A 9,289-nucleotide genomic window follows, 5' to 3' on the forward strand; every position below is an offset into this window, starting at 1 on the left:
CAGTGAGTAAACACCATGTCTGAAGCTGCAGTCTGGGATCCCCCAGACCCCAAGTTTCTGGGCCTCTCCAGACTTCCATTGCTCTCACCCCTCACCTCTCCACACATGTTGGAATACACTCTATACAGGTTTAGATTATCAGTCACAAGTGTCCTTCCTGCTGCATTCTATTCAGTCATTCATGGCCTGTGAACACATAGACCAGGTAGATTTTTCTATGCAAATGTGTTCTTTCTCACTTAATGTCTTGCACAGAGATTAAGAAATACATCTCCACCAGCTGCATGTTACCAATGTAGGTCCTTAACCTAGTCTCATTATAGGGAGTACGAGCTGATGTGCAGAAATCTACGGACAGAAGGACCTTGACTTTTTGTAAAATGTCTGATAAAATTAATCCTCTTGGTCACTTCTAAAATCTCCTAATTGAATCTCTGCCCAGGGACAGCTGGCACTGTCTCCTGCACAGAGCATCAGATAGTGCCAAAATCACCCCGTGCTTTTCCTGTGCTTCATCATTAAGTCTTCTGGGTAGAAAATGAACATAGGTTTATTTACAAGAGTTTTGGAGGGGGTTATTTTGATTGCTTAGCTGAGAGTAGCAAAACAATTATTTCTCTGAATAAGGTGCCTTCCCCATGTACAATATCTTTATTTCTGGCTCGGAGCATTCCCTGTGTCAAACAGTTTCACCTGTCAACTTGGCTTAATTAGCTTTAGGGAACATAAACCACTTAATTTTCTCAGGCAGGCTCAGATTTCCATAGCTTACATTTGCTGTCTTCAGTTCACTGCTTAAGGATGCTTATGGGAAAGGTACGGGTTTTGAAGCACCCACCTTGCAAAGCTAAGTAAACATGGTTAGGACCAAATAAAGGGTGAAGTCTTTATCACTCTTGTTGGCTATTGTCTGAGGCCACACTTCAAGGCTGCTTAGAGGCAGAAATGCTGATGACTGGTTGTAGAGAAAGAAACAACAGACCAAGCAAGCAGGATTCGGTTCTAAACTTATATCACAGAGTTTTCCAAAGGCTTGATGCAAACTTAGGAGCCGTCTCGAGTTTCTTCTCTTATCTATTAAAACATGGCAGATTGTTAATAAATATATACTTAGTGTTTGTTAGGGACAAAGGAGCTATGATTCTCAGTCTTTATTTTAAACATAACTAGATTTTGAGTCATCACAGAAATATAACCTTTGGGTGTGAATATTAGATGTTGTTTTTCTATTGCTATGACAAAACTCTATGGCCAGGGCAACTTACAGAGTAGTCTGGGCTTACCATTTTGGAGGGGTTAAGTTCCATGGTAACAGAATGCAGGCATGGAGGCGGAGGCTGAGGGCTCACATCTTTACAAACACAAAATAGAGAGACAGTGAGCTTGACATGAAGTGAGTCTTTAAACTCTCAAAGTCTGCCTTCAGTAACACTTTTCTTCCCAAAGGCTACAGATCCAAATCCTCTCTAAACAGCTACCAACTGGAGCCTGAGTATTCAATTGTCAGAGACTTAATGGAGGACATCTCACTCAAACCACCACAGTGTATTTGTGTATCAGTGTGTCATGGGCTGGATTCCCAGGCTGCATAAAAAGGACAAAGGTAAAATGAACACCAATACTCACCTCTCCCTGCTTCCTGAAGGTGGCTTTGGTGTGACCCACTACTGTTTAAGCTCCTTACTGTATCTCTGCACCCCCCACCCCCTACTGTCAAATATAAACCCAAATAAACTTCTGCTTTATTAAGTTGCTTTGGCAGGCTCTTGATCATAGAAATGAGGAAAATGACTAACACAGCCAGTGAACCAAGATGCAAGACCACTTGGTATCCCTAAGATTTACCTGCTTGGGGTTTGTGTGTGTGTGTGTGTGTGTGTGTGTGTGTGTGTGTGTGTGTGTGTGTGTGAGAGAGAGAGAGAGAGAGAGAGAGAGAGAGAGAGAGAGAGAGAGAGAGAGAGAGAATCTTCCACCCATTGTTTATACTGTCCTATAACTAGATCAGAGTTACGTTGGGAGCAGAAGTACCCATAAGAGGAAGATGAGCTCTGTGGGTTAACAGCGTCAAGTTTTATATCTGAATACTGCATCTGAGCCAGCTCTTCCCTGCTGCCAAGCCTGGCCACTGGAGACTAAGGTTCCCTTGTTCTGAGAGGATGAGTTGCCCAAGAGGAGGATGAATGGACCCTGCCATGTTCTGGTTTCAGCAGCCTCCTGCCTATAGAAGTGTTTTCCTGCACTTGGGCTGGGCTGAGCTTCATTTCACAGAGGCATAAACAAGCCTGCAATCCCCAGGGGATCTGGCAAAGGAAAATGAAGTCGTTTTACATTTGTGGCAGCCTGATTCAAATTGGAGTCTCACAGAGAAGGATGCTGGCTTCTTTGTTTAGCTCTTTCTGTACTTCAGGAACACAGCTTCTCTTGGCTTCCTGGCGGGAGGAAGTGGCTATGTATGGAATACCCATTTGCATTATATAGTCTTCGGGGGTCCTTTCTCTTACATAAGGCATCTAGCTTAAATCTTACACTCAGTTCTATAGAAGCAGAACAAGAAGCTATTGAGTCCAGCAGAGGGATCAAGCTGTCATTCCTCTGGTGTCAGTTGGGGCAAAGCTTAAAATGCATTCCCACAAGGGAACTTCACCCCCTACTCTCATTACAGCCTGGGTAAGGAGACAAGAAGCACCCATGACATTGATTTTGGACACAAGCTCCAGGCAGAGTGGAAACAGGGATTCTATTATCCCCAGGTCACCTTTCCTAGCTCCTTAGTTTCAAGTGTTTTTTTCTTATTCACTAAGTAGCTTGGGGTTTCTCCTGCACTAGTTGCGTCCTCCCATCTCTCCTCACAGATACCCCTGACCATGTACCTCTGTGCTCATTTTCCTCTTTCTGTTGCTCCTTGTCTCACTTGTTTTTCTTTTTGTTTGTTTATTTCTATTTGCATTTCTGAGAAATTTTTATTAGCCTTTGAGTAAAATTTATTTGCCTGAGAGGATAAATCCTATTATACATCCTCTGAAATCAGTGAATAGTTTCATCTTTGCTGATTCTGTGCTTGGCCCCAATGCAGCCTGTCGTACGAGCTCCTTGTCTGAGATGCTGAAACCTGGCCTACCAAGCACCACATAGGAGTCGAGGCTGTAGCCTCCAATGCTCAGGTGTCCAGATCAATATGTTCTTGAATCCTCAATCCAAAGTTTCCAGTATCCAAGGAGTTATTTTTCTGTAACTCATACTCCTATATCTGTAGAACTTTCTCCAGAATATCTTCTGCTTTGGATCCATGGGCTATATAGTAAATAGCAATCTTTTCATTTCTTCTGAAGCCAAAGGGCCTGATAATATATCTACCTTTGGAAAATATAGGTGTCTGGCCATTGAACTGCTGCAACACTTTGGCTGCCAGGATCAGTCTGTCCCTGCTTTCCCTGACATAGATACTTAAGCAGGGCTTGTGGATGTGAAGTTCCTTCCTGGAGTTCTTCTTCTTACCCTGATCTTGTGCTGTTATAGAAAATAGGAAGAGAACTGCACTTACTTTCAAAGAAAAGCCCTTCCATCTGTTATAGGGAACCCACCAGAGATAACCACTCAGACACAATTTATAACCAATTCAAAGATTTTATCCCAACTAATGAAGCTGCACTCAGGTGTTTGGGAGCCCAAGTGTAGCACTGAGTATTCAGAGCATGGGATTTTTAAAATCAAATCAAAACAAAGAAACAAACAAAAACCCCACATTCTTGTGTCTCACTTGGCAGTAGCAGGAGTAGGGGTTGGAAGATGGAGGGGATAGGGAAGTTGTGCAAGCAAGCAGTTTAACAGAGGCTAAAATAAGCAGTCAGTAAAGGGAAGGTTTACACAGCAGTCAGCTTAACCGAAACTAAGATAAACTAGCTGGGGCATCTTGACCTTGGTTCCTAGAATAGAGCTGGGTAATTTTTTCATATTCTCATCAAGAATATGAAATTCTAGTCCATTTCAAAATACCTTCAGCAAGAATACAAGATAGAGAAACCTCTGCGCTGTATTTGACTTAAAATTCCATGACTTAGAATACAACATGGAACACACATTCCATCTGAATGGGATGAATGCCACTTTTGCTTTGTGGAGAGTATGTGGAAATGAAGAGGCAGTGAACAAACTTCTCAGGACTCCATAGGAGTTGAAATAAGTAGCAATTCTTGAGTTCAAAGTATTCTCCATGTGCCTTCTACCAAACTGCAATGCACTTTAAATTTACCAATCTTTATTCCATATTAAAGGCTAAGTCACACACTGCCTTAGTGATCTCAGGGTCCCTGGGAATAGAGAGAGCTAAAACAGAGTTACACTAGCTATGTGTCTTAAGCAACATAGGTCTGGAGGCAATGAGTCCAGCATGGACATAATGGCAGCTTTGATTCTTGACAAGGACTCTTTCTGGCTTTGTACATAGCTGCTTTCTCAGTGTGTCCTTACATGACTTTTCCCTTGGTGATCTAGTGGAGGATAAAGTTTCAGTCTCTCCTGGTCTCTTCTCTGTCTCTTAAAATTCCATAGAGAATTACACTGAAAATCTAGTCTAGGTACAATCATTTTCTAAAGTCTCTAACTCTAAATATATCAGGGTTAAAATTCAAAATTTATGTATTTATACATTTGGGGAGAGGTTCAAACATTTAGTTCATAGCTCCTATCAATTTTATTTATTTATATCATCTTCTAGAAGCAAACTAAGGAGCCTGACACCTGTTTTTCATGCACATAAGACTGTTATGACATGAGTTTACCCTTCATCCTAGACTCATGTTGAACGTCACTACTCAGTCTGAGAGCACGAAGAGCTGGTGTCTTTTAGAGGAAATTGCTCTACAAGGGCTTCGTCTTCATGAATGTAATAAGCACATATGTCCTCTTCTTTTCTCTTTGCCATTTCACCAGGCAGGGATCCTATGTTCTCTCTCCTTGTTAGGTGAGAACTCTTCAACAAGCCCCATCATTGAAAGGGATAGCTCAGTAGACAAGAAACCTAATGGCAACATGATCTCAGACTTGCCGAGTTCCAGACCCTACAAAATACATGTCTATAATTTATACAGTTAGCTAGTTGGTGGATATGTGTTTTAGAGGATCAAATAGAGAAGAAAGACAGGAAGTTCTTATGGAGTCTGAAGTGAGCCATCTGCATATTTTCCCTCAGTGACGGTCCAGCTTCAAAGTTGATGGTAGGCACTACTCTCAGGACTCTGTCCTTGCCTGTCCTAGATGCTTTGTTCCATTTCTTCTAACATATATCTCAAAGCTACCTCTATCCTTTGTTTCAAAGAAAATCTTCATATAAGTGGGAGTTGTGGTCTGTTTTGGATTAAATGAAATGAGCAAAGATGAACTCACAAGTCTAACCTTGCTTTGTCCAGGTACAATATTTAAAGTTTAAATCTCACAGAGAGTTTGGATTTTCTTGTGACTGCCTCTCCATGCAGCTGCCTGATTAGCAAAGGTAGTGTGCCTCTCATTTCCTTCAGTGTCCAAATATACCACATGCATTTGTGTATAAACAAACTAGTTATAAAGACCAGGAGATGAAGGAAGACTAACAGATTTCTGGCTTTCTGAAAGGAAGTGACATTTGTTTGAGAACATTGTCCCAAATAGTATTCTCCTTCTAAACATTCTAGATACCCCCTTAGAAGTTATAAATTGGTGGCTGACTGAGCCATGGATCTGTCTGTAGAAATTTCCTCTGGAAAGGACAATGCTAAAAGAGCTGGGCCATGCTGGTTTGGAATGACCTTTGGGAAATAAGCTGTCACCAGTTACAAAAATAGATCCCTTTCCCCTGTGCACAATTCACACACGTGGTTAAAAAGAATTCATGTGTTTAAATCCTTCCTGCTTGTCAATTTTACATAAAGCAAACTGAATTCCATTCATTTAACCAAGGTTAACTACATAAGGCTTCCTCGGGCCTGGGCTTACTGTGAGGAGTTAAGACTATAGAAGGAAGAATAAGATACTGCCCTAGCACTGGAGGATCTCAGAGTCCATAAGGGGAGTGAGTAGGCAAAAGTGAGAATAAGCAGAGAATGTGAGGAAGTTCATAACAGTCTTATGGAAGTGATCAGAAAACCACAGACAGGCATGGGCAGACTAAAATGTAGGGGGATCTTCATAAGGCAATAGTGACAGCTGAATCACGAAGACACTGATGCTTCCCAGGTAGGATGTTAGACTTCAATAGCTCCTCCCTATATATAGAGAAAACATCTCAAGAGCATCTCTTAGTGGGCTCCTGGGAACATAGGTTGTTCATACTCTATGTGGATTATGTTTGTCTATGGTTCTTGCAGTGGTAGTATATATTCCTGTAGCTGATCTGACATGCCGTTCTAGAAAATCCACTCCACTCCACTCCACTCCACTCCACTCCACTCCACTCCACTCCACTCCACCCCACCCCACCCGGTTCCATTCCATTGCTTGTTTCCATTGCCTGTTACTGACCTGTCACTGTCTCCACTCCAGTCTCTCCTGAACAGTCTAATAAGTTGTCAGAACTGTATAACATCTCTTCCTGGGAGGCATATTCCTCCTCTGTCTGACACCAGAGTTCCAGCCTCTTTCCTCCTTCAGAATAGGATTTCCAGAGAAATTTTAATTCCTGGGAGTGGGTTGTTTTTAATAGTCCACTAACCAAACAAGGTGGAGCACAGATGTTTCTCTTTGGAATACCTTCTGCCCTGACAGGACACTTTGGGGGCTGGTGTCCTGGTCTGACTAACAAGGAAAACAAAACAGAAAGGACAGACTGGGATTCATTGCCAGTATCCATCTCTCTGACTACAGTTACCTCACACTTGGGTTGCCTTGGCTTCTCTGTCATGATAGCATGTACTCTCATGGATGTGTCACGTGTGTCAAATTAAGCCCTTTAAATTTCTTTTGCATGGTGTTTTGTCACCTCAGTGACAAAAATCAGTAGTATAGCTTCTGTATGGGGGCAGGGCAGGGCTGGGCCTGAAGCATGCCAAGAAGGCGGGGCAGGCTGCTGGAGCCAATTCAGGATGCTAAGTAAGGGAGGGCTGCAGGACAACGAGGGCCCTCAGAGGAACGCAAGTGGGTAGGTTGCTTCTGAGAGGCATCCGCATTGGTGGCAAGTTCCCTGCCACAGTTGTGGCTGCTAGCTGTGGGTTCCTGAGTCTGATTCATTTATCTTTGCTCTGGCTGTCTCCACTGGCTTTGCAAACCGATCTTCTAGCGCGGCGGCATGAATCACTACTTCTTCTGACTTCAGACAAGTTATAAGCTCTTCCACGGTGAACTTTCGCATCTGGCACAGAACACTCTGACACTCAGTCCTACACCACTTGGTGAGACCTTTAGTGAAAATTCAAGGTCTGGGATTTTGACACTTTTTTTTCTTAGTCTGTTCATCCTTGGCACCTGATGGGGGCTAGCATATTAGAACAGGAAGTCCCACCCTGCTTGATCATACAAACACTAGAACGTCAGCGTAAATCTCAATTCTCCCATATCCTACCTTGATAGCCTACATACATGAGAAGACAGTACTTTCAAACTACCCCTGAATATACACCATCAGAAAGATCCCATATATTCAAATTGCTTTTAAACAACAAACCCAAAGCCTGTGAACAGTGAAGCTATAAAAGTGTGTGAGTCATCCTTCCAGAAGTCTCGCCTCCAGGCACGCCTGACATCCTTTCTTGCCGGAAACTCAACCTTCACAAAGACTGGAGGCTGCTGACAGCCTTCTGGGGAATAGATTATCTGATTCCATAGGCAGTTAAGAATAACATACAAATGTCATTTAGATGAACAATTTCCACATGGATCAAAAGACACACTCAAGTTACTGGCTAGGATAGCCAAACCCTTTTACTTCAATAATATCACAGCAAACCCACAAAACTTTCTGGACTGAATGAGTACCAGTGTGGTGTGTGGGAGCTAGTCAGACATTCCTTCCAGGTTAGTAGATTATTTGCAATTCAGCTCTTTTACTGATGAGCATGTTATGCAACCAGCAGCAGTCAAGGGGGAAAGCTAAAATTCTGGACTTCTTAAACTTTTCCACTGGGTTCTCACAGCCAGCTGGAGAAAGTGAATGAATATGCCAGGCTCTCCTGGCCTACTCCATCAAATGCCAGAGTGTGAGAGGGAGGGACACAGTGGTCAAGTTCAAGGGCTCTGGTGAGGGATGGTGTGATATTAGAATCCTGCTGCTTTTGGGAATCTACAGCCTGGGATTGGGGGGTGTTCTCTTTCCCCTGTCGGTTTGAAATCTTGCTATCTCCTTTGATGAATTTTGTCTTTTTTATGGGGTGGCTGAAGATTCAGGATTAATACATCCTAGAGCTCAGTGCAGTCGATAGGCATGAACTATTGCTTAAAATCAAATTTTACATTTCATATTTATTTTGATTCAGGCAATGCTACATTTTATTCCATATGTCTTTAACACAAAATTATATATATATATATATTTTTTTTTAAAAATTTATAAAAAAATCGACTCTTCCAGGTAAGGGGCTGAATTTTTATTTGGCTTTGCTCTGGTACCCTGATGGAAAGCTTTACCACGCTGAAAAGGAAGCAACTACGTTTGTCAGATTCTCCCAAGAAGATGTGCTATTCCTTGTCTGGATAATGGAGTGAAAACAAGTTCCTATAGCTGACGTTACCATGGAGAAGATTGCCTAGTTCCTTTAATTTACTGTTTCGGAACAAGGAAATATTCACAGTAATCACCACCCAACTCCATCTCATGTTTCTCTTTCTGCATCTTCAGCTCCAAGTAGCCATACACAGCTTGGTGATAAGGGAATGATCCCAGAAATAAGTACTCTACCAATCATAAATAGCCTGTATTGCAGTATATACTTAAAATTGCTTTAGTTTACCATTAATTGTTGTGATTAATTTCTCACTTTACCTAATTTGTAAACCAAATGTTACCATGGTACATATATGTAGGAAAAAATACATGTATGTAGGGTTTACTACCATGGTTTTAGACATGTACTGTGGGTAAGTCATGTAATGTACCCCTTGGATAGCAGCAGACAGCTGCTTTCATGGACTTGTTCAAAGCCTTGTTGCATCTAAAGATCATCACCGCAGACCCAACTTCAAGCCCTGTGGCCATCACTATAAAGAACAATGGTCAGTGTCTGGCTCTGGAGATGAAGAAAGTGGCAGTGATTTGTGGTCAGCAGCTTGTTGCTCTCTAGGAAGTCTGGTCTCAGGTCCAGGAACAAAATTCTAAGCTGTTCAAGGG

At 42.2% G+C, this 9,289-nt stretch overlaps 1 pseudogene; it reads right to left on the reverse strand.

Annotated features, from left to right (window-relative positions):
- Positions 1-2,937: 2,937 nt before the first annotated feature.
- On the reverse strand, positions 2,938-7,318 carry LOC114625034 (annotated as a pseudogene).
- Between the last annotated feature and the right edge of the window lie 1,971 nt (positions 7,319-9,289).

This window comes from Grammomys surdaster, unplaced genomic scaffold (assembly GCF_004785775.1).
Source record: "Grammomys surdaster isolate TR1022 unplaced genomic scaffold, NIH_TR_1.0 212, whole genome shotgun sequence".
NCBI classification, from domain to species: domain Eukaryota; kingdom Metazoa; phylum Chordata; class Mammalia; order Rodentia; family Muridae; genus Grammomys; species Grammomys surdaster.